This window comes from Chroicocephalus ridibundus, chromosome 2 (assembly GCF_963924245.1).
Source record: "Chroicocephalus ridibundus chromosome 2, bChrRid1.1, whole genome shotgun sequence".
In the NCBI taxonomy this organism is placed as follows: Eukaryota; Metazoa; Chordata; class Aves; order Charadriiformes; family Laridae; genus Chroicocephalus; species Chroicocephalus ridibundus.
The window spans coordinates 136,560,423-136,584,762 of record NC_086285.1 but is presented as its reverse complement, the minus strand read 5'-3'; positions in this window follow the sequence as shown (position 1 = coordinate 136,584,762).

The window sequence follows — 24,340 nt, the reverse complement described above, 5'->3', positions numbered from 1 at the left end:
ACCACCTTTAAAACAGAAGTGCCACAGAATGGTATAAGGCCTCCTTCCTAGCGTTTTTGCTGCTTAAAATTGCCGGAGATAGATTCAGTATTCAAGGAATTTCCTGTGACATGAACATGACTGCAGAAATAATTTTCAACATTAAATTTGGTGAACTGCTGAACTTTGTTAATATTTTTTGCACAGTTCAATTCATTTTAATAAATTGTACAGTACTAGCAGCGGTATGAAGTCCAAAGTCTGAACAGGTCAAAGAAAAAAAGTTGGCTTGCAATCTTGAGCCTGTTAAAACACTAACTAAAAAATTAGGCAGGAGAAACAGTTACAAAAATATTGAGGGTATCTTTGATCAGCTGGTTGAAGAGAAGTAATACGACAAACAGGAAATTACAAAGAATAACTATTTTGACTGTAGTGGAAATAGCGACTTAGGTAGCTGTAGTTCAAACTAGATACAGAATATTTTCCTGGAATTTTAAGGAAAGGTATCCAGATGTCTAAACATTCTGCTCAATGTGGCTTTTATTTCAAGTTTGGCAAGCCTTCAGAAAACTGGTAGACAAGTTTAGCTGGAAGACGTTTTCCAGTGTATTTACATAATTTCATACATATTTTATGCTTCTGCATTACATCTTTTAGCAGTGGTCATATTTAATTTTAGGATTCTTTTAAAACACTACATATAGTTTCATGAATTATTTCATTACCCCGCGTCAAAAAGCTTTGCATATTAAACAAACCTTTAAACCTGTGAACGGCTATAGTAAACATAAGCGAAGATAAGCTATGGAGAAAGACGTTAAGGAGAATTCAGTGAAGTGTCTCCATGTAATTGTAACGTACTGGTCTCGAATGAGGAAAGAATGAACTGTGGTGAAAGGAAATTGTTGTTTCTCCTTTGCGCACAACCACATTTTTGGTATTGTATATTTTAAAAGTAAAATCCCGTATAAACATTCTTTGCAGATCAAATAAAAAATGGATGCAAAGCATTCTGCTTGGAGTCTGGGACAGAAAAATCATAAACTACAGCAAAGATACAGAATGCCTAGACAATAAAGTACACGTAGATGTGAAACGTAACAGGTGGGGTCAGCTGTATGCTCTTGAAGGCTACATCTCTTAGCAGCTGCTGTTTGAGGAACAAAAAGCACGGTACAATACATTATAACTAATCCTGCAGGAAGCTGGGCGTCCTCTAATCACACCAGTATCAGGTGGTATAGCCGTCAGCGTCTCCCTGCTCGTGGCTACCATCTCACCCTAGGGGGACAGAGAGAACCTGCTAGAGATGCCTCCACTTCGGGCTATGAATATTTATCTTTCCAGTTTTATCTAGCTTGCTATGAAACAGGAGTGGGATGTCTGCTTTTGTTTTCCCTTTTGTTTCGCGAATATTTCTGTGGCTGAAGCCAAATGATACTGTTCTAAAAAATTGAAGTTTTTCAGACTCAGAGCCTGTGTTCCGTTCTTCCCGTGAAAGCAAAGACTTCTGGCTTTTGGGGAAATGTTTATCCATATTTTGCATACTGTGTTTTTAATTAAATGAAGAGTGTAGACAGAATTGTTTATACACTCTGTGTATATGCAATTAAGGGCAAAAAAAGATTCCTTTCTAACATAATCAGCTGGGAGATAGCAAAATTATTATTCTGGATCCTGTTCAGAATTACAAATAACTCAGTTGAGTAAAACAGCAGATACAAATGAAAAAAACCCCCTCTTTTTTCTTTGTTTCTGAGAAAAGGAAAAAACAGATATGTGTATATAGAAATCATGATAATTTTTTAATAACACTTCATTACGAAGATACAATACACACACAGTGCTATTCATTTGATTATTTCAGCATATTTTATAAACATTAATTAACCTTATTTCATTAAGGTATGTATTGTTTGCTCTGCTCATATATGAAATCTGATAGGATGTAGTGTGCAGACCAGACTTTTCTATTTTATTTTGCACTCCTTGGATCTTGGATGATCAGCATTCTGGAAGCCAGGCTCAAATTGCCTCAAGGTATTCCAAAACCTGTGAGGTATCAAAATTCAGTGACTGTGATTCAGGGCACATTTCTGTGATTAGACGCAGAAAACAACTCCATTGACACACTATTGTGGCCAAACAATACAAAGAAGCTCTGTTGTGGAAGGCATGTTGTGTTAGCATGACACCAACAGAAGGGCATGTTAGTTCAGGTTGAAGGCAAATACAGCTACATGGCTTCCAGACCACAGCTGACTCAGATCCAGGAAGCTCTGAGGGTCGACCGAAAGGGCATGTGCAGACCTGCCCATAAAGGAATGATATAGAGCAGTATAGCACCCAGATTCCTTTCCATGACTTTTCTTGTCCCTTAACAATTGCTAGACCACCTTTCCTCTCTAAAAAGAGGTGTGTAAAAGATTATAATTAAACCTGATTCCCTAATAAATATATGAGATGCAACAGCAAAAAGCTACAGTGCAGAAAAGAAATGGGAGTGTTATGGATATGTTTATTTGTCCAAAAGCATATTTGCTTCAGTTTTAGATGACAGAGCAATTTTGTGATGCCACTCGTACATCACTGTCTCTCTTCTTCATTACTGCTTAATGTTGTAGAAAGAGGTGCCCTCATGTACAAAAGGGTTAAATTTGATATGTTGAAAACAATCACTGAAATGTTGGGATGGAGGTGACCCCTACAAGACAGGTATTATATTTCTCTGCTTTGGGGGAAGACCAGGAGTGACTAGACTTAGACCTTTGTATACTCTCTTCTAGAAACCCTTTATGATGTGTCTTTAATTCCAACAATTATCTATTCCTGTACTTGGAAAAGACTTCTTAATATCAAACTTAGATTTTTTTTTGGTGAGAAAATGAAGCAAAGATGGTCATTCTCCTTCCTTGGTGGACATGGAGAATATTTGCTGATGTTAGAGGAAAAAACTAAACTGTAGGTTGAAGCCCATAACAGGCCCAGAATACTAGAGAAAGGAGGCAAGATAACAATAGAATCAAGTCAACCATTTGGGTTACAAAGGTTTATCTCAAAGCAGAGGCCTAAGTTAAATCATAGTCAGAAATAATTACGTAAGGTTAGGATGACCAGAGAGGAGAGTGCAGCAGTGTAGGACAAACAATCAGGTGCTGGGAAAGGGCAGGAGCAGGAATCAAAGGCACATGGGAATCATTAGCAGAGATTGCTGGAGAGCCACAGTCAAGACACCCAGAAGCTGGGAAGAGCACGTGGGACTGCATCACAGAACTGACAGACCAGCCAGGCTTGCTGGCCAGTCCTTACCTTCTCCCCATGTTGGCGACACCTACTGAATCCTTGCTGTTCAAGGAGACTGACAGCCAACCTGTTGGTGAGTAAACAGTCAGAAAGCATTTACACGCATCACATAGCACCCTATTCAGTCCAGTTCCAGGGATGAGTCAAAACTACAGATGAATTCCTTTGGGGATTCCAGTTATGTGGCCTTTCAAGTTCCCTGAATTAGCTGAGAATCCAGCCCTGGCAATTAGTCCACAACAGGCTGCCATTCAAAGCAGCTGAGGCTCACAACTCTGTGCAGTAACTGCAGTGAATTCTTGGCAGGGGGAGAACCCCTCATCCCAAGTTTCAAGCATGGAACTGATTCTGTGCAACATTGACATGATGTGTTCTGCAGAAAAAGCGGGTGTGCTGCAATTCAGCACATAAACTGGAGAAGAGATCCAAAAGGAAATGGTAATCACTGGCTCTTGGTGCTGCTTGGAAAGCCAAATGCATCCCCACACCATTAGTTCTTTTGCTCTTATCTCATGTTATCAAACAAGTGTTCTTTGTGTACATTGCAGGATAGCTCAGCATCTTCATGGCTATCCCCATTTTCCAGAATCCCTTTCAGAAAGCAAAAAAAAATCATCCGATTACGATCATTCTTTGCATTTAAAACAGGCCTGCTGTCAGCAAGAAAAATAAAAGACAGTGTCTGTAGATCTGAAACAAATACATCCACAAGCTTCCAGAGCAGGAAGTCCACTTTTTTCCAATGAGATTTTGACTTGGAATTGTGATTGCTGTTCACAAAAAAACCTGAAGGTGATAAGCAGTATGTTAAAAGTGAGTAATTAAGTAAGTGACTAATTAAAATTATTACCATCATTACATTTCTGGCTTGGTCTGAATGGTTAATTTTTCACCTAATTTAAAAACTGAACTATTGTTTTTGTGTTTTACTTAGAAATGAGATGATGATGTAACAGCACGCTAGCAAAACTTGGAAGTTTGTCCGACAAACAGTAGGACCCAATTATTCTCATCTATCAACTGGGTTCTTATCCAGTTTTCACAAGCCATGTAACACTTGGGAATGTCTGAAAGCATAGGTATTCTCATTTTCCATTAATTTCACCATGAGATGAGGATACTGCACACCTCACAGGAGCTCCTTAATGAGTGACATTGTCTCTTCTCTGCAGTTTAGGCAACTACGTGAGCTGAATGGGCTAAACAAAAGGAAATTTTACACAGGCACAGACAGACATGCAAGCACATGGAGTATGCAGTACATCTATGTCTATTCAAGATATAACATTCTCAGATATGTCCTCTAGGCAGGAATTCAGCACATGTTTTTCAAGACACGAACCTTCTACCATCCACTCAATAAAACTTCATGTCTACACTAGGAGATCTACATCAGCTTCTTGTGTCTTTCTGCAAGAGGAGAAACCGGATGCGTATCTTCACACAAGTTCCAATCGTCTTGGTAAGATGATAAGAACATATCAACCCCCCATGGTGCCAAACGCACTACATTCAGTTCTCCAAGAAATATTTGGAGCATAACTGCATCTTAGTAGACTGTGAGTGTGCTGGCTGTCATTGAAGCTGCACCTGAAAGGGGAAGACAGAAAATACTCAAACTGAAGGTCTCAGTGGGCATATATCTCCCTTGAGCCCATTCTGAAAATAAAGACGTAATCTTCAAGATTTTATGGTCTGCATTTTAGCACTGAGAACTCTGGGTTCTAGCTCCAGTTCCACTACTGATATTTGCTACTGATGAACAATTATTCTGTGTATTGTTTTTGCCACTTGAAAACAGAGGGAAGAATACTTACTTGTATTTGCCATTGTGAAATGCTGTTGAGGATCTGATATGAACAGTATTATAAAAATATTATTGTATTTCATTCTTCCTAAGCGGAGCAATCTTTTAAAATTGACAGTTGCACATGAGACACATTTCTTGGCTTGGCTGTTGTTTTATTCTTCTCATTTGCTTTCTATAAGTACATATGTACCTTTTTTTTCCTGGCAGAAGGGTCTGAGGGCACTTCTTAAACACAACAATCTATGAATAGATTCAGATAACTAGGGTTTTAATTTAGCATGTAACTTCTACCTTTCCGAGAGATTTCATTTTAACAGTCCTGAAATTCACAGAGGAAATCAATCTGTACTAGTATAAGTCTTAGCTTCTATGGCTTATATGGCAAGATCAGAGAATCATTGATTGAGGTTTTTTTTTTGTTTGTGTTTAAGGTTTTGCAACTCTTTTCAATACAAGCAAACATCTGGAAGTAAGATTCAAGGGCCACCAACGACTACATCCAAAAACAGTCATCGTGATATAGTAGCCAGAATGGTGTGAACTTCTCCATTAGCCTTAATTACAAAAGCCTTTACTACCACAAGAGAGTGACAGAACAACTTGCTTGAGCAGCAGCAGAAGTAGGGACCATCTGTGTCCCATTTAGAGGGATCTCATGTAGAACTTTGGATAGTTTTCATTGAACCATTGATACTGAATTAAGAAGGCCTCAAGCTTGTGTTTCAAGACAACTGAATGGAGCTGAAACGAGGTTTTGGTTTGACAGTATCGTTCTCATATGCCATAACAATTTATTTGAAGTAAATATCTCCATTTCAAATTACATGCATTTTATTGTTATAGAGGGCTATGGAAGACTCATGAACTACTCATGGCAAGAAATTAGTTATCCTGTAGGCTATGTTCTTTTAAGTGATTTTTCCACATCCCAATACCGATATCAATAATCGATCAAGGAATGAGAACTTTGTTGTGAGTTAAGTAGCTCACTATAAGCGTTGTACTGAATTGGTGCAGACATAATATACGTAAATCAACACGTTGGAGAAAACCAGATGGTCATGTATGACTGTATTGGGTTTGCATGGCAAGGTTTTAGTAGCGAGGGGGTTACAGGGGTGGCTCCTGTGAGAAGCCACTAAAAACTTCCCCTCTGTCCAGCCGGCTCGAAAATGGACCTGCCACTGGCCAAGGCCGAGTCCATCAGTGACGGTGATAGCACACCTGTGGTAACATATTTAAGAACTACCACAACTGCAACCAAGGACAGGATTAAGAATATGAGAGAGAAACAACTCTGCAGATATGAACATCAGTGAAGAAGGAGGGTGAGGAGATGTACCAGGCAGCGGAGCAGAGATTCCTCTGTAGCCTGTGGTGAAGACCGTGCTGAGGCAGGTTGTCCCCCTGCAGCCCATAGAGGTTAACAGCAGAGCAGATATCCACCTGCAGCCCATGGAGGACCCAACGCCAGAGCAGGTGGGTGCCTGAAGGAGGTTCTGACTCTGTGGGAAGCCTGCTCTAGAGCAGACTATCGGCAGGACATGTGAAGAGAGGAGCCCACACTGGAGCAGGTTTACTGGCAGGACTTGTGATCGTGTGAGGGACCCACACTGGAGCAGTCTATTCCTGAAGGACTGCATCCCCTGGAAACAACTCACACTGGAGCAGTTAATGAAAAACCACAGCCTGTGGGAAGGACTCGTGTTGGGGAAGTTCATAGAGGACTGTCTCCCGTGGGAGGGACCTTACTCTGGAGCAAGGCAAGAGTGTGAGGAGTCCTTCCTCTAAGGAGGAAGGAGCGTCAGAAACAACATGTGATGAACCGACCACAACCCCCATTCCCCATCCCCCTGTTCTGCTTGGGGGGAAGAGGTAGAGAAAATCGGGAGTGAAATTGATCCTGGGAAGAAGGGAGGGGTGGGGGGAAGGTGTTTTTACGATTTAGTTTTATTTCTCATTATCCTACTCTGATCTGATTGGTAGCAAATTAAACTAATTTCCTCAAGTCAGGTCTGTTTTACCCGTGTCGGTAATTGTTGAGTGATCTCCCTGTGTCCTTATCTAGACTCACAAGCCTTTTGCTATATTTTCTCTCTCCTGTCCGGCTGAGGACTGGAGTGATAGAGCTTCTTGGTGGGCAGCCGGTGTCCACCCAGGGTCAACGAATCATAATGACAGAAGCTGTATATGTTCCAAGCATGAAGGAAAACTACTATGATACTTCAACTCCTTATATTAGTGTCTGAAAATGGACAATCGGCTCTACTTTATCTTCTCCAAAGTTGAAGAAGGAAATAATAACATTTTCATACATCATGAAAGAGCCTCAGAATTGGAAACTCAAAGATATATTTAAAAACAGTAAGTGTTATTTCATCTAAGAGTTGCTTCTGTAAAACAGCGATGTCGATAAAAATTGAAGCTTCTCTGCACTTTACAGGATCAATCCTTGAAATTCTTTCCACAATCCAAATTGACAGCTTTTTAGAACAATTGGTTTTCATTATGGGTACTTTAATTCCCCTGCTTCTAAACCAAATCATTTTTGTTTATATACGAAGTGTCAACAGATACTGTACATATTGAACTCATAAAAGTCTTGTGTAACACACAGCTAAGTAAAGAGAAGAAAAGAACTGAGGCATATACCAAAATGCTAGTCAAAACTATTAAATTGTACTTTTAAGGGTCCCACTGCAGAGAAAAGCTTTCTGTTTACTCAGTCGAAGTAGCAGCAGTTAACATGAATGCATTAAAAATAGATAAGTGATAACACTTCTAAATTCTGCTAATCCTCATTTTTCCTCTTTTTCTGTGACCGGAAGCTATTTTCTCATGAAAGCTCCAACATTTCAGCAGTTTACATTTAAAGAAACTCTTTTTTCCTTCTGAGCTTTTAGAATATGCAGCAGCTACCATAACTGTCTGGAGTTTGTGCTATAGAAGTAAATTTTCTTTTTTTTTTTTTTCTTTTTTTCTTTAATTTTAATCTCTAAGATCAGGAAAAATATAGGGTTTGTTTTGCATAAATTCTTTGAAAAGAAATCTCTTTGATTTTAATATTTTTGGAGTACTATTGATGTAAGATCAAACCTTCTTTAAATGGTTAGGGATAAAATATTGAAGTAATACAATACAGCAGTTTTGGGACAAGAATTGCATAAATCAGCTAAAGGCCCTTTAAAGCACATAACTGGCTGGCAAAAGCAGACCCATTTCAAAACTGTCATAACACCAGCTTGTTTTTCAATTCTATAACTCAGAATGTCTGGATTTCAATAACATTTTTTTTCCCTTCAGGGTACAACGCAAATATTGTAACAAAAACCACTATACATTTTGTGTGTGTCTGAGTACAGCTATTATATACAGACCAGATCATCCTTGTCTCTTTTCTATAGGCAGTATGTATGTACAGCCATTTAATATTTATTTCCCCTCGTAGTCAAAATGTACAAAGTAGCCACAAAACATAAAAGACACAGACTCTGTCTCAGGTTGTTAAAATCTATGGCCTGATCCTGCCATGAGTTTAAGAGAAAGGGGCTCCTGTGGAGCCTCATTGGTTCCTGCCTGCCTGTACAGAGCTCAATGCAGGGTCACAGATTAAGTTACTACCGTAAGCATTGGTATTAAACGCCCACTCACAAACACCTCAGGATGCATAAAGAAGTGCACTTTTTAAACGTGGAGTAGGCCTGATGAACATGCGTAACAATTTGCAAGCGCTATAGTTGCATTCTAATGTCTATGCCGTTGTGTTTCCTCTCTACTAGCAGACCTAGTCTGCATGGCTGGGACGTGCTTTTTAAATTAAGCAGAATGTTAAATAAACTCATGCAGATCATATAATTTGTGAAAGTGTATTTTACTGATTACAGAGGGGTTTTTTCAAATGATGGTTGCTTTCGGATCTAGCATGACAACCAGCCAAAACACGACCAAATTTTTCCGTGGGTTCATCAGGAACAATTAGAGTTGGAACAGACATAAGCACTAATATTATGTGCTCATGGAAATAAAATTTATTAGTTAGAATTCCTCAATAATATGATGATCCATACAGTCTCAAACAAATCTGGATGATGTTAACATATATTCTATGACACCCTAGCCTCCCAAGGCACCGTAGTGGGTAAACAAGAGGCGGAACTCTAAGACCAAATATTAACAAATATTATAAAATCAGAAACATTACATAATAAAGCACTTACTTATTCTTACACATCAATAAATGCAATTTTTAAAATACATTTTAGTTTTGACTTGTTAACAAATTATAATGGGCATCATATAAAAATATTCTGTCAACATTACTTTGTGTAAAAAAAATAAAACACAGAAAAAACACCCAAAACCCTGTGCCAATTTCAAGTCTCTTTTGTGAGCATTTCAGTGGATGAAATTATTAGCAAGAAGTGATAGACAAATAGGAAATGTTAAATCCACATCAAAGTATTAATTTTGGATGCCCGACTTCATGTATGTTAACCTATGCAGGGGAAAAAGTACCAAGCATGAGCTATCTACAAAACCAATCTTATGAAAAATTATATTCTTCAGGAATCTAGAATAGAATTGTTTGCAGAAACTACTCAGCATAGATTTCTTGAATAATACATAAATATCAAGATAATTGTGAATTGGTCACGGAAAATTCAGAATTGAAAAGGGGAGAGGATATTTGTCGGCTAAATTATTCATTGCAAACTATTTGCTCAAGTCAATTTATTATTTAATTAGTCATTTGATCAGCAAGTTTAGCACCTGTAGGATCCCTTCAAGGAGCAGAAGTGACAGACGGCAGTGGAGGCAGCAGGGCTGGGGGAAGAAAGCAGTTCGTGCGTTGGGCTGTGAGACCCATCGCCTGAGCTTGCATCCAACTGCAGGGCCCTGCTGGACACCCCCACCCCGCCAAGCCAGCTCTGCAGCCGTACCGTAGCATCTCCCTAAAGACACAAATTCACTAGATGGGGTACTGGCCATGTAGTCATTGCATGCAGCTGGCTGGGGGTACTGACAGGGCTCATTGAGCCCAGGAAACGATTAATGGAAGATATACTGAGAACGAACTGGCTCATTCCCAGGTGAAAAAAAAAAAAAATACCACCGAAATCTGAAGAATGGAGAAGTTCTTTTAATTAGCATGGTGCTAAAATGTCAAAACTTGCACGTTTCCCTCTCCTGCTGACAATATCACTCACAACTGACTGAATACATTTTTTTTGCGTTCTGACATTGTAAACACCTTTACCTTACAAAAATCTATTTATCTGTGTTCTATATATGTCAAATATTCTTCTGCTACATTGATGCAACTTCCATTGCAGTTATTGCAATGGGAATTGTACTGATATTACAGGAGAGTTGGCTCAAGGTGATTACTTATTATATTCTCAGTGAAGAGAAATCTGGTCTGCAAGTTCTAATTATTCTGGTAAAAATTGTCCCTGACACAGTGCCCAGGAATCCAGTTAAGTCACACCAGAGATTAATTTTTCTCATTATAATTTTTTAATTGTAAAAAGAAGCACAATAAAGTTTATTTAAATTTTACAGTAGTTCCTCTTCAAAAGGTCAGTTTAATATTTAATTTGAAATCAAGTAAAATGTGTGTGTGGGGGGGGGGTGACAAAGTAATGTTTAAACAATCAAACCTGACAGATGCTGACAGATGCTGTCTAATAGTCCTGCATGCAGATTGCATTGTGAGTCACAAGGCTCAAGGTCATGCATCTATAACCACCCAGAAGGCTTTCTTCTTTACTTGATGCACAAATTTAAGTTCCATTAAAGCTAATGTAAGATACAGATGCTTACTGTAAGGAGAATAGACCAATCTTCCAAAATGCTGTATAATCAGTAGTGATGTGATTCATAGCCATTGTTCCTAACCTTGGTAAATTATTTTGCAGTGATTAAATAAAACACTCATGCAACAATAAACCTGTTACCTTACCATATATCTCTCGGGGATACGATACTAGAACCAGTCCAAAAAATGAGGAAAGGATTGTCCCTCTAGTCCCTCCCCTCCAAATGTCAACACAGGTAATAATTTTTAACATTTTTAAAGACTCTGTGAAAACATTGACTCTCCAGCAAAGTATTTCGGCTGACAAAATCTCAATATTTTGATTAAAATTATAATTGTAGCATCTCATGGGAGATTCAGTTCAGGTAAAGATTTTTGTGTTGCTCAAGTGAATCAAGAGCACCCCAGCTGATGAGACACTCCATGCTTCTTTTTCTTTACTCCCCAGGGATAGACATTTGCAAGGGCAGCAACTGCAGGAGACCTCCTTACTACTCTGTGAAAAATTTAACAATGATTTCTTTCCTTCCTTCCTGCCTGCCTGCCCTCCTTCATTGATTCCTTCCTTCCTTCCTTCTTTCCTTCCTGCCTGCCTGCCTTCTCTCCCTTCCTCCCCACCCTCACAGTAGCTACAGGACCTGCCACATTAATACCCATTTTCGTCTTAGGAGCAGAACCCACAAAGCATTGGTTTCCTCTGTGTATATGGAAAGGTTCATCTCAGTACACGACCTCTCTGCCTAGACCCAACACATGCCATTTGATGACTTTTCATTTTCCTCCTTGGGATACACTATAAAGTCCTGAGAACTGCTGGCTGGGAATGGGCACATGCAGAGGCAGTCACAGGACGGCTTGGTGAAATTTCCCCTGATTCATCAGTTGAGAAGGACTAGGAAAAGCACATTACCTAATCTAACCGCAGGTCTGAAAGCAAGCCTATGTTTGTGTCCGGGATACCAAAATATTTTTATTAATTTCTAGTTTTTGTCTGCTTGTTCACTGAACTTTTTATTCGAGACAACTTAGTCTTGAAATCACTTCTTGATTGTAGCCGGGGGAAAATAGGGTTGGGTGGGATGTGTGGTAGATTTATAAAAATCACAGTCACTTGTTTGCAGAAATATTAATGTGATTTTGGCTTTGCCTGCAGTAGAGTTTGTTGCTGACTCTCTCCATGCTTGTAACTGATCCTAGCTTACAGCTACCACAAATCTTGAAAGGTAGGGGCAGAAACATGGTTGTTTGAGAATCCCAAGCTCATTTTATTGTAAAAAAACAAAACAAACAAAAACATACACAACCCTTAGTAGGTGAGCTCTCTGGATCCCCCCACCTTCTTTGCCCTGCCAAGGTGGAGTTTGGCTGCCTGTCCCTTTTGACCCTGCTTGTCAGCTTATATCAATACAAAAGCCTATCTCAGAGAAGGGGAAAAAAGCTAGAGACCTGATTTTTTTTCACTCCATGAAAGCAAAGTTTCTTTTTACATTTCAGGAGGGCCCCCTCAACTTAGGCTTTAAGGAGTTCAAAGATCAACTCTTCCTCTAATCACAGAAAACACATCAGAGTAATCAGCACGCTGGGAAAGGAAGGGCAGAAAAATTATGGGACAATTTAATGGTGATTTATTGAAAATTGGTAACTGGCAGCAGCACTTTATGGAGGAATCTCTGGATCAGCTCTACATTTTACGCCTACTGTGGTTATGAAAGAGGAAAATAAATGGAACCTGATCCCTAGCTGAAATTGAAACCTCTTGTTACTCACTGCCTTTGGGACATTGGCATTTCCCGCAGCGTAACCTGCTATTTTCCTAAAACATACCCCCAATTTTTTAGGGGGTGCATTGTATTTACAGAAAATTGGGACAGAGTACAGGATTTATAGTAACCACTGTTTTGTATCTTCATCTTGTGTGCCCATTTAGTGTTTGTGAATGAGGTGTCCTGGTCTGGGATAAATGCTTAAGAAGATATTGTGCAAGCATCTCTTGCATAGTTCAGCCAATGCACCTCAATCTTGACCTGCCACAGCTCCACTATTTCAGTCCCAAAGCCCTTTTGAGCAGAAACTGCCAATCACGTAAAACGGTGTCATTGTTTCATGATGTACTCAAAAGGGGACTAGGATGAAACCATCAAACTCATTTTCACTTGTGACCCAACCTAGTGAACTCCAGTCATGAGAGACAGGGTACCTACAGCTCCTAATAAAAATATAGTCAGGATAAGAAAGTCTTACAGTTAAAGAACACCTGGGCATTAGTGCTATTAATTCCCACCTAAAATGGTCTATTCAATGTAAAATACATATTAGCAACACTACTGAAGACCTGAGCATATTGATAATGATAAGTAGGGCCAGGAGCAATGAGGAAAGGAAGTATAATGAAGAGATTACAATCAGAAAGGGTATTAAGGGAAATCTTGCTTAATGAGGCTATTGGTATCAAACTACATTATTCATAGGGACTTCTGATTAGAGACAAATGTCAAATGTAACATACATTTCTGGGTGGCAAGTGTCCATTTGCATTTCAAATAAACACTGTTGGATCCAGGCTTTAGCGTATCAAACTGTACTTTTAGATTTGAGTAAGTTTTGCCACATTCACAAAACACCTTTAAATCAATAATGCAAAAGACGAAGTAGGTCTCTTAAACATAAAAATTCATTTAGACTTAGAAGTCACCCAAAATCCCATGCATTTAGTGTCCACCAATATTTTTAAGAATAAGATGGATAAGGAGTATGCAGAACAGTACAGATTTCTCCATTCTCCAATTTTCTTCCTATCTTTCCTCCCTGCGTCTGTCTGCAATACAACCAGAAGTGCCTTCAGACTCAGAAGCTATGGCTCTACCACTTGAGGGCAGTGGATGGCTTTCTGTGCTGAATTTGAATAGGCATTTTCTTATATTTCACTACATATGTACTTCTCTTTCTGTTCTGGGCACTGGTTCTCTGTTTTCCTCTGGTCTTTCCCAAATCCTCCACCCTATTGTGGTTTTCCCTTCTTCAGTAATTCAGTTTACCTATTTCACACAATGAGACATTTCCCTTCATTTAAGATATGCCTTTCAAGGTGCGCTTCTCAATCTCAATGTACCAACAAAGAAAGAACCAACAGAGGGTTAAGTCAGATTGGGCTTCAAAGACTTGGTTAATAAAGCAAGTTGTTTAAAGCTACATTTTAGCAGCTTGTGATATAACTTCATAGAGGTAGCTTTGATGTTCTCTGTAAGTATGTTGGCAGAAATCTGTGCAATTTGTAGAAAGTTATTCTTAGAACACCTCAGTGTATACGGTAAACAGAATCAGCAATGCATTCTTAAAGGATGTCATCAGCACTATCATAATTTGATTTGAATAAAAGTTATATTATGTGAATAAGAGTTACATTAATTAGTGCTGTAGTTTTAATTGAGCAGAGTGTGTCATGGCATTTATTCAAATTCTGGTGAACTGTGTGTCCGAAATGTTTGGTAACACTTTGTCAAAAATGACATAATCACTGGTATTGTCCTTAGTACTCATTGTTGGAACATGAATCATACTGAATTGTTTTGGTATTCATGTGGGTCTAAAATGTAATACTACAGAAATCCTACTGTAATTTTGCAAAGCATTAATTAGTGCTACTATACAAATTATGTAAGGAAACAGAAAGAGCCACAAACTTTAAATTCTTAATTAAAGAAATTCCACTTTTGACACTTAAGAGGGGCTGCGCATATGTGAAGAAAGTATCAAACCTCTGTATTTATTAGTAAGCCAAATGGAAGAACCTCCATTTTGCTCCATTTACAGTTGGTACTTTTGCCACAAGTTGCCCCGAAAGTCAGCTTGGAGAACCCCAGGTCCCATGGTACATTATGGCACTAGCTCTCTCCAGGCAGCCAGTTTTCAGCCCTGTGATTCCGACTTTGTTTCCTGCCTTTTAATGAACATCTACCCAGAGGCTTGCAGACCAAAGGCCCAAACTTATTCTGAGAACATCTAGCAGCAGAGGAGTGATTCAGATGTACATTTGTCTCTTGCCAAACTAACTTGACCAGTTGGTCAGCGTCACATCTGGACGGAGGATGGAGGCTCATTCCCTGTCTGGGTTCTCCTTCCCTTACAGCACAGAGACTTGGGTGAACCAAGAAACGGCTCCAATAGGAGGGATTCAACATTTTCCTTCACACAAAGGAGCTCATCCCTGTGGTTTATGCCTAAAATAAAGATTTGCAAAATTACCAAATTACTTCAACATCTTTGTTTTTTTGAAGCCCTTGATGAAACATGTTAGTGGTATTTAATTTTTAGGGTTGGGGGTTCAGTTTGACAGGCATTTCTCTAACAATTTTCAACATGGACCTTATATGAGGCATACAGAATAACTGGCTTCTTTTGAAACCTTGTTGCACAGAGGAATTTATTTGGGAATTTAAGAACTTTGAAGTTTCATTAAAAGAGTTTTTGCATGAGGTTTTAAAGAGGGGAAAAAAGCACAGATTTTCAAAAAAAGGTCAAATGAAGAATCATCCTTAAATGATGCTTCTACACTTCCAGCAATTTTTGATATCTGCAAATGAAGAATTATCCCTTATTTGATATTTTTAAGACCATGATTAAAAGTAAAATTGTCAAAGGTAGGGATATCTTAAAATGATGTTTTTACAATCACACTGTTCTGAGAAAAATGTCAGATAACTACTTTGTGCATGGCTATTTTTAAGTGTATAACTATAAATTTAAGTGTTAGATTACATCAGTATTGGTGTTTTTCAGATCGTTGTGCTTGTAAAGACATCATTTTAGGATAATCCTTCTTTTAATGCTTTTATGATCACTACGACATTTAATAAGTGCAAGTGAGGAATTTTTCTCCATCTGATGTCTGCAAACATCTAGTTATATGTGAAAATATTTTCAACACTGTATTGCGTTGAACTGTATGTATCAATAAATATATAACTATACATACATAAGTTAAATCAGCCAAACAGCTGGCTGGCTGGCAGGCATTTTTATCTGGGCAGACTTCAAGCTTTCTGCAAAAGAGCTCTTTTTCCCCAGTTCAGACGTTGTTACATCATTTGTGGAATTGTTATCTCATGGCTAGTAAGCCTTTACTGCTGATGCCTGTGCTCAGCTTAATGCCAAGCTTATACATGTTTTATAGCACTGCAGTGTTCATCCCTCATTACCAGCTCATCTTGTCTGGTTGCCTTCCCAACCTGCTCTTCACCAGCTACAACACATGCATGATAGAGTCCTTCATTACCCAGTGAAAGAGCTGTAACACAGGACCCCTCAAAGAGAGCATTGCTGGGCCTATTGTGGATACAAAACAGGGAGGAAAGGCAGGGGGAATAGAGAAAGGAAACATTCTCCAGAACCCATATTTAAAGATTATGTCATAATGGATAAGTACAAAGCTTCGGACTGGAAAGAGGGCACAGTTTGAGTTTCAGCATTGTTGAGTGCTTGACATCTCAGTATCATTGGGTCCTTTAGCATCATTTATCTCAATATGTGCATCTGTGTGCTAGTAAGCATACGTGTATAGAAACACAGGTGCATATGAGTATAAAGGTATCTGCTTTAGCGTGTTTCATATTTTCATGCTTTGTGGTATTTGAACAATTGGCTTTCTTCCTCAAAAAGGGTGGAAATGAGACAGATAATTTAGGTTTTTTGTTCGTTTGTTTGTTTTTCAGAGCCAAAGTTCTACTTAAGTTTCTACACATTTCAGACTAATCTTTTTATTTGGTGAATGACCACATTCAGAGGAGAATTACATTCTGATTACTTTAAAGATGTAGTGCAAGCTTTCTTAGTATGAGTCACTGAACAATATTCAGTTTTGCTCTTCCATTTTTTTTTTTAAATCTCCTTGTTTAGAAGTTAATTTTTACATATTTTTGGTTCTTTTTCAGTGGTCTCTTTAGGCATTGACCTCACTTTGGCTCCTTTTTTTTTTTCATTCAGCCTCACAGATTCTGTCATGAGATGGACCCTTTATAAATTAATAAAGTAATAAAATGAATAAAGCTTGATATAACATTTCTTAGTGATTGCTGTAATGTTAAAAACATCAAATGAAGCATTAACTTCATTTGATGTTTTTATAGCTAGATATACTGAAAAAACATCAAATAAGGATACCCTGAATTTCACTTTTTCACTTGGGACAAGAATGTTTTATGTATGCTGTCTGTCAAAAGACTGCAATGGAAACTTTATAGTACATATGTGTTATCCATCTGTATCATTTTCCGTTCTCTTTGGCCTTCTATCATTTTTTACTTTGTTTTATTTTTGCATATTTTTTCTTGACTTTGTGACCCAGTCTATCTTCATTCCTTCATTATTAACAATTAAAAGCATTTTTGTGAGCCTGAGTGTTCTTCGTAGCCCTCTGACATTCTCGGAGCTCTTGCAAGACTGGATCTTTCCAGGAGGCCGTTTAGCCCATCTCTTTTCCCACGTGCTTATGCTAGTAAACAAAATAGCAGAGGCCCACTTCCCAGCCTGTGATCCCCCACAGTATTAAACTACCAGTATATTTCCTGGCCTGGTTTTGGCCTGGGCCACCGGGAGCTCACTGACAATGCATCAGCATGGTTCAGTTGGTTTCATGGACCAGAAATGTTTCCCAACAGGGACATTTTAATTCTGGGGGGAATAGGAGAATTTAACTCCGTGGAGAGACTTTGTATAGCAGTTCTCCTAAGAGCCAGTGAACAATCTTTGCCATTTGAGTTATTAATAAGGGAACAGTCAATGGATTTTCTATAGACAGAACACCAATTGTTTGTCTTCACAGAACCATTGGTTAAACTTCTTTGTTACAAAATGCTGACCCATGGGAAGGTTTTGTCACAGCTTCTGGTAGCTTTGGGAACAAATAAATACACATCTACTAAAATAACTCAAACCCCCTTTGAAGCGTCTCAAACAACGACAGCAGCAACAAATTAAAAATAGCTGTGATATTAAAAATATTTAATATTTAAAATGTGAGGTTGTTGTTTTTTTTTATTAACAGGGATAAATGCTATAAGTTAAGTTATTTTTTAAGACAAAGAACAATAGCTTTTGCTACCTTTTTTCATAAATTTCCTAATGGTCCCAATAAAAAGCTAGGAGAATCAGATTAATCACTTTTGCCAATTTCTAAATTTTTGATGGGAAACAAGTCTTGCCAGTGAATAATTTTCCTTTGTCATCTCAGACTCCACAGGGGTTAGATGACTGTCTTGTCTTTAAAGGTAGCTCTCTGGCATTAAAATTACATTGCAATCACTGAGGGTTCTGACTTACATCCCTATCATATTTAGCAGCAAAATCTTACAGGATATTCAAATAGCACCCCATCTTATCACAAGTTCAAATTGCATGCCTGTTTCCAGTTCAACTTGAAATGCTGGTGAGCAACAGTTTTGGAGAAATGGGCAAACTGACTACAGTATTTTGTTGACTGTGAGAGAGTGAGGCAGAGAGCTTGAGTGCTAGACCAGTGATTGCCCACACTGCTCAGTTCTTAACATTGCTCCCTGCCAGAGTTTTGGCCCATGTCAACCTGCAGACACTGAATTAATTCCAGGGCATGATTTCTGTGGATAATAAGCAGCAAAGACTATTCCCAAGAAACACTATGGACAAGACTGTGCCAGGTTATACTTCCTTCACTGCATGTGTTTCTTCAACACTATCCAGCATGCTCTGAACCCTTCAAAACTCCTGCGTGCTTCCATATCACACTTCCAGTAACAAAGCACATGTGATTGGTTTCTTCATGTTCAAACCACCACTCTGATGGCTTGAAACAGAATCTTCATGATTTCTGAAATGTTTGGAACATACACATATACACACATGCACATAAACACAAACAATCCCCACAACAAAGGAAAAGTTATTTTGATTGTAGGACTACAAGGATGGAACAGGAAGCCCAGAAAAAGACCTACAGTCAAATACTTTCATGTGAACATATCCAGATTATGGGACTAATCTCTCGGCCAGAGACTAAAATCTGTCCCTCTTACATTTTGGTGCATAAACATAACCATGTCTCATCACTTATGCTACAAAGTAGTAACCTCCAGCAGAATGAGAAGAAGAATGGCTAGCTGTCTTGTCTTCAATCCCTACAATTTATTTAACATTTTACATGTGTTGGACCCTTCAGGTAAATGTTCTTTTCATGCTTATATAAAGGAGCACAGCCACCAGCTCCTTGGAAATTATAATGTTCTTTTCTGTCTTGGTGGATATATGAATTTAAAAAATCACAGACATCTACCCATAATCTTAATACAAAAAAATTGACAAAGTTCAGAGAAAAGGTGATTATGAGAAGAGTTTTGGTTAATATATCTCGGTTTACACATCTCATAAATAAAACTAAATAAGTCCCTTTCATATGATCTACAAAGGTCAAAAAGAAGGGAATGTTTCTATATTTTGACAGCAGTCATCTCTTGCTGGTCACTCAGGGTAGTTCAGTTCAGTGCAGCACAGCTGGCAAGAAAGTTCATGCTCAGATGTCACATTCTTTGGATTTTAACAGTTAAGAGTCTTACTTATTCAGACCATCAATTTAAACCTATTTTTAATTAGTTTTCCCTCTCTTCAATTTCTCCTCTATTAAGTATTTATTATGAGCAAATATCTGGCCTCTACCACCAGAACTATTTTTGAAAGTTTTTGGAAGTCAGTCTCTCCTTTATGAAAATAAAATCAGTCAAACTCTATCTTCAGGGTCTTCTTTATAGACCTTTTTATTGTAATGTGAGCCTTTTCTGCATCTAGTCTAGCCTTGAAAGAAGACATGACACATTTCATAACTGTTGTGTTCAAGCTCTTGGCAAACTATGCCAACTATTGCTGCTTTGGTTCCACCAAATTAATGTTTGGAAGATTTGCCTTGCAATCATCACAGCTAGAGACTTAATTATTTAAGGGAAAAGAGAGACTGAAGAACAATTTACAAGTCTGCCTGTTCCCTGACTATGCTCTATGTGTTGTCCCAAGGGTTATGCCCCCATGTACATGAAAACAATATTTATGTTCTGTATTATTTTTAATTAATCATTTAATTAGAGTGGAATTTATATGCAATACAGGAATAACAGTACTGGGTACATTAGTTGAGGTGAAATGAAGCCAAAATATATATATATTAATGCTTTTGGTTGTTTGTTTTGTTTTGTTTTGTTTGTTAAATTGTATAGATGACAGAATAGTAACCATCAGTGTTTAACAACAAGCAAGGAAGTTACGTTCCTTCTAACTTTAAGTTTCTTGACTCTAGCTGAAATTACTTTTTGGAAAGGTGTACACAAAGAAGATAAGAAATTAAACAGAGAGTAGTGTGAGTTTAAGTCTTTCTAGATTATTGCAACTTTAAAGCTCTCTGGAATATCGGATGTGGATGAAACATCCAAGGAAATAGGAACATGATAAGAAAAATCTGTTTCAGGGAAGCCAGAGGGTTCACTACTATGAACAAGGCAAAAGACAATGTTTCAGGGAAGCCAGAAGCTTCACTACCTGTGAACCTGTATTTTTACAAAAACTTATTTGACTGTGAGTAAAAATGGATTCAGATTGGCTTTATGGACATTCAGTAGCGATAACCGCACACAATGATGGCAGACGTCTGGGTTTTCATCTATAGAACAAAAAAACACTGCAGAGTGTAACACAATTTGAAGGCTCAAAAGAATCTGAAAACTGGAGAGTTTAAGGTCAGGGACAGTTTGTTATAGCTGCAGTCATTACTCTATTTTCTGTCTTCTCACTTCTAATCCTTTTGCAGATCTTCCTTCCCTTTACTGTGTGCTTTCTAGAAGTACTCATTACTGCTGTTTAATGTGTTAACAAATATTAATAGGCATCTCAACGGTAAACTACAAGGCAGGATATAGCACAGACAAATAAGATTTACGCACCTCATTTTAAGAAAAATATAATGGAAAAGTGTAATAAAATTAATGAGTAGTGGTTGATTTTTCTACCAGTGTGTAGCTGAGTAATCATGCCACCCATGGGATAGAAAAGGTATCTTGATTGTGAAATAGTGCCTTCAGCCTTTGACTTTCTCTTGCAATATATAAAAATGTGTCCTTAGAGCACAGTACACAATGTCTGTTTCCTCGGAGCATGTAGTACCCATTTTGTGTTCATTAGGACAGAGTAGGAATCTTCTTGGTCTACAGGGAGCGTGATGAGCTGGGGAGTATCTGCACCAGGTATAGTGGGGGAGGAGGGAAGATAAGTTTTTCTTTGGTGGACAAAATGTGATGAACAGACTAGGGAATTGCTAAAGAGAAAATAGATGTGTGTGTTTGCACAACAGTCGTAGCTTAGTTGTGGTAGCTGTCTGTGGAATATGGAGGAAAACAGGGATGGTTAGGATTGCGTATGATGGTGATAATCTGTCTTGGATCAAACGTGTTTTCAGGTTACAGGGATAACAGTGGAGAATGGTGCAAGGAGGAAGAGCTTAGGGAAGATATCTTCTAACACTGACCTTGACTAACACTATGCATGTAGATTGCATATTTTATCTTCGTTGCATGTTTTTTCCCATAGGACCTCTTTTGTGTTGACAGTTTAGTTTCATAAGCATCCATACTCGTTGCTGGTCACCTGGGAACGTCTGGAATGATGGGAGATAGCAAATGACTAAGAAAGGTTTTCTCAAATATTAAATACTGCCTGGCTTCCCAAAACTTGGTGTCACTCTGCTTCAAACTGTGGTGGTTAAATACTAAGAAATGTTTCTAGCTTCCTGGAATGCTACTAGACATAAAAGAAATGCCACTTGTGGCTGCTCCCACTCTTGCTTGCTGTGAGCAGGGGTATTCTCATCAGTTGACTGAATCTCCATGACGATCCCCATCCTACCTGTTTGCTTTGGTAGGTAATGCACTTAGACTTTCATGATCAAGAGGGTCCTGAGGCATTCAGAAGGCAAGTAAAAAGGCTCCTAGATGTCCTAGAAAAGGATGTCTTCTACATACAGTCTTTAGGAGGAGTGTAATTTTCCACTTGTCGGAGCTGTCAGAAAATCATGGGGATATGGATATGATAGGAACTTATACTCCCAGAAAATGAAGTACCACTCCATTTGATTATTCCCAAAAGAAAGTAAGTAGGAGAATAGGGTTATGCAGCTTAACATGTGTCCTAAAACTGCAGTTCTCAAAGCTCTAGGATGATCTCCTTCTCTTCGTGCTTATGGGCTTCTAAGGACAGTACTTTGCTTTCTTCCAGCAAAAAAGTAGGAATACCTGTGCATTGTACAAATGCTTGTGGTCACTGTTGCTCAATTCTCTGTTACCTATATGTTTTCTAAATATCTTTGCTCATTGCAGGTAATCTGAAGTTTCTTTTGCACAATGGGGATGTCCAAAATGAAAAGGCCTTATCTTCACTTCCATAGTACCTTATTCAGATGCAAAGTTGCAGGTCCTTCTTTAAGTATGCTTTTTTCCTCAAAAATAATTTTGTAAGAGGGGAAAAAGACAACACAATCTTCTATGTCAATTAAATTTACTTTGAAGATCGGAACTTGTTGCTGTTGCACTTACTGTCATTCTCCTTAAACCCTAGAATTCTTAATTAACTTTATTTTACTTACTGTACCTTCTCCTCCCTCTTTCCTGTAAAAATGCATGCTCTACCTATTTTAATGGAAGGTCACTGGACTGTACAATAGGTGTCTATCAATGGATCTCCTCAGGAACTGAGGGTGTCACTTTTTCCAGTGACATTAAGTCCCTTAAAGAAGTCTCAATCTTGGACCAATTTGAGAAATCGAGGCATGATTTTTCTTTTCTTTTTTTTTTTTTTGTTGTTGTGAGAATAATCCTGTAAAGAAAATCTAAAGTTGCACCCCTCATTATGAATAAAAGTACATTAAACATAAACTCTAACATTTAAAACAGCAAGATTGCACTTACATTGTATAATCGCTACACAAAGGGCCAATAATCACTTTGTTCAAAAGAGATAATGCAGCATAATATAAGTAGTAGTTTAAGCAATTATCTGGTAGAACAGTTAATCATCACCCTCAGTTCACAGCCTTTTGTTTCTCAGGAATACACATGTCAGATTGTAATTAAATGCATTCACACTATTCAGTGCTGTGCAGGCTGCCTGGGTGAACAGTGGAACCAAGCTGGAAAACACAATACACACAAGTTTAGACACAGCTTTTATGGCTGTGTCTGCCTGGCATGGGGTCCTTGCTGACAAATTTGTTATGTAAGGGTGAAACCACATGGCAGTAAATTATTTATTAAAGAACGTAATTTATGGTAAAAATGCTGGCTGTAGAAAATTTATTTTCACAGTCTTTTTATACTTTCAGAGAATTTTGTTACAGCATGGATTATCTGTCTGGGTTAAATATTCTTACTCTGAAATTAAAAGTGAGCTGTTTTTGGAAATGGAGTGATTAATTCAAAATTGGCCTTTAAAAAGAATTGCAACATCGAGGGGCACACACACCCCCATCCAGAAAAAAAAACCAACCAACAACCCAACAACAACAAAAAAAAAACCAACATAAAGATAGACATTTTTCGAAGTACATCTGCAGCTGCAGTTGCAGTTTTAAAGTAGGCTGTGGCTGATTGAGAGAGGGGCAACTGGTTTGTGAAACAATTTGTATTGTACACCGTGAGCTGTGAGAGACAAGAAGGGAGGGAAAGGCAACTTTCTTGTTTTGCAATGTGGTTATTCTGTGGCTTTCCTAAGACACAATTCCAACCTCTAATGAAGACAGCTGAGACATCTGTAACACAGCATAGTCCTCACCATTGGATGATTGTAATTATGGTTTTGAGAAATGGTGACAACTGATCCCCACAGCCAGACAGAAGTGTTCTAGTCTTGCTGTGAGGCAGCTGTGTTATAGCTGTGCGCTCTGTGCTAAGATATAGACCTTCGCAATTTTCCGGGCTGCATGTACAATGCTGTCTTAGAGAGATGAGTCCTGAGCTTGAGCTTTTGCCTATTCCACACTTGACACCTGAGTGCCAAACTATATTAAATCTGATAACTGCAAAAGATCTTTGTACAGTAGAAGACCTCTTGCTAGCAATAGAGACACCAACTTGGTTTTTCATCCATTTCAAGTGGGGGAAAACCAAAACCAAACCCTACTTGTACAGCTTTAGTTGCGAGTTCTGTATATCTTAATATAATGCATAAATTTAATTTACTGGTCTAGGACTGATCCTATTAAGCCCATATTTCCTGCTATATTTCACACAATGTTGGTTATAACTTTCTAATCCAGCTATTCATGTAGTTATATCTAATTTAGTAGTATCTTCTAATGAAATGAAAACATAAAAGCAAAAAGTACAGGTGGAAAAAAAAAACCTTAAACTCTTCCTAGCTCCCTATATTCA